The sequence below is a fragment of the Lissotriton helveticus genome, unplaced genomic scaffold, assembly GCF_964261635.1.
Source record: "Lissotriton helveticus unplaced genomic scaffold, aLisHel1.1 SCAFFOLD_1754, whole genome shotgun sequence".
Lineage (NCBI taxonomy): Eukaryota > Metazoa > Chordata > Amphibia > Caudata > Salamandridae > Lissotriton > Lissotriton helveticus.
In genome coordinates, this window is record NW_027612016.1 from 9,972 (window position 1) to 12,500 (window position 2,529).

The window sequence follows — 2,529 nt, forward strand, 5'->3', positions numbered from 1 at the left end:
CCCGGCTGGGTCCAGGGGCCCGGGCGGGCCCCGGGTCGGGTGCTCCGGCCCTGGGCCCTGTCTCCCAGCCTACCGCACTGCCAAGGGCCTAGGAATGGGTTCCGTTGTTCCCGGGGAGCCTCCCCTTGCTTGGCTGGGTTCAGGAGCAGTGGCTAGGGCCCCTGAGGGCCCGGGGAGGGCGGCCTCCCCACCCCGGGCTCTGTCCTTGGTCCTGCTGCGTGGCAGGGTGCCCGGGACGGGGTCCGGAGGGACCGGGGAGGCGTCCCATGCACCTCCGGGCTTGGGAGCCCCGGCTGGGTCCAGGGGCCCGGGCGGGCCCCGGGTCGGGTGCTCCGGCCCTGGGCCCTGTCTCCCAGCCTGCCGCACTGCCAAGGGCCCGGGAAGGGGTTCCGATGTGCCCGGGGAGCCTCCCCTTGCTTGGCTGTGTTCAGGAGCAGTGGCTAGGGCCCCTGAGGGCCCGGGGAGGGCGGCCTCCCCACCCCGGGCTCTGTCCTTGGTCCTGCTGCGTGGCAGGGTGCCCGGGACGGGGTCCGGAGGGACCGGGGAGGCGTCCCATGCACCTCCGGGCTTGGGAGCCCCGGCTGGGTCCAGGGGCCCGGGCGGGCCCCGGGTCGGGTGCTCCGGCCCTGGGCCCTGTCTCCCAGCCTGCCGCACTGCCAAGGGCCCGGGAAGGGGTTCCGATGTGCCCGGGGAGCCTCCCCTTGCTTGGCTGGGTTCAGGAGCAGTGGCTAGGGCCCCTGAGGGCCCGGGGAGGGCGGCCTCCCCACCCCGGGCTCTGTCCTTGGTCCTGCTGCGTGGCAGGGTGCCCGGGACGGGGTCCGGAGGGACCGGGGAGGCGTCCCATGCACCTCCGGGCTTGGGAGCCCCGGCTGCGTCCAGGGGCCCGGCCGGGCCCCGGGTCGGGTGCTCCGGCCCTGGGCCCTGTCTCCCAGCCTGCCGCACTGCCAAGGGCCCGGGAAGGGGTTCCGATGTGCCCGGGGAGCCTCCCCTTGCTTGGCTGGGTTCAGGAGCAGTGGCTAGGGCCCCTGAGGGCCCGGGGAGGGCGGCCTCCCCACCCCGGGCTCTGTCCTTGGTCCTGCTGCGTGGCAGGGTGCCCGGGACGGGGTCCGGAGGGACCGGGGAGGCGTCCCATGCGCCTCCGGGCTTGGGAGCCCCGGCTGGGTCCAGGGGCCCGGGCGGGCCCCGGGTCGGGTGCTCAGGCCCTGGGCCCTGTCTCCCAGCCTGCCGCACTGCCAAGGGCCCGGAAAGGGGTTCCGATGTGCCCGGGGAGCCTCCCCTTGCTTGTCTGTGTTCAGGAGCTCCATCCGGGGCCCCTGAGGGCCCCGGGGAGGGTGGCCTCCCCACCCCGGGCTCCGTCCTGGGTCCTGCCGCGGGGCAGGGTGCCCGGGACGGGGTCCGGCGGGCCCGGGGAGGCTTCCCCTGTGCCTCCGGGCCTGGGAGCCCCGGCTGGGTCCAGGGGCCCGGTCGGGGCCCCGGGTCGGGCGCTCCGGCCCTGGGCCCGGTCCCCCGGGCTGCCGCTCCACCCAGGGCCCAGGACAGGGGTCCGTCGGTCCCTTGCAGGCCTCCCCTGCTTGTCAAGGTGTAAGCGGGCCCCGGGTCGGAGGGCCCGCCGGCCCCTGGCAGCCTCCATGGCTGTGGCCCGGCTGGGGCCCCGGGCCTCCGGCCCGGCATGCCCCGGGCGCCCGCTCCCTCCTTCGTGGGGGCACGGGGCGACCGGATGGCGTCCCTTTCGTGCCCGGCCATCTGGTCGCCCGGATCCCCTCGGCCATCTGGTCTCCCGGATCCCCTCGGCCATCTGGTCTCCAGGATCCCCTCGGCCATCTGGTCTCCCGGATCGCCCCGGCCATCTGGTCGCCCGCAATGCTTTCCAATGGGGGCGACCAGATGGCCGAACTTCCCTGGAAGTCCCGATGAGGTGCCATTTGCCTCCCGGATCCCAGCGAGGGCTCCAGGAGGTCGGGTACTTTCGCGCCTTGGGTCCCCTCTGTCACCTCTAGTGCACGGATTACAAGAAAGGGGGGTAATTTTCCTCCGGATTACTAGGGAGAGGGTCAGTCAGACCTCCGTGTGGTCTGGCGATTCTGAATCAGGGGAAGGCAGGACCCGGGCCCTCCCGCCGGGGCCCCCAGGGGCCTGGGTACGCACCTGCTGCTTAGCCCCCTTGCCGATGGGCCTTTTCCTCCGAGTTTGCTCAGGCAGGTCCCCGCGAGGTCTGGCCATGCTGAGACGGGGCCAGGCAGCACCCGGGCCCGCCCGCCGGGGCCCCCAGGGGCCCGGGAATGCACCTGCCTCTCAGCCCTTTCCCGATGGTCCTTTTTCTCCGAGTTTTTTTCCACAGTCTGACCTCCGATAGGTCCGGCGGTTCCGAATCAGGGGAAGGCAGGACCCGGGCCCGCCCGCCGGGGCCCCCAGGGGCCCGGGTACGCACCTGCCGCTCAGCCCCCTTGCCGATGGGCCTTTTCCTCCGAGTTTGCTCAGGCAGGCCTCCCCGAGGTCTGGCCATGCCGAGACGGGGACAGGCAGCACCCG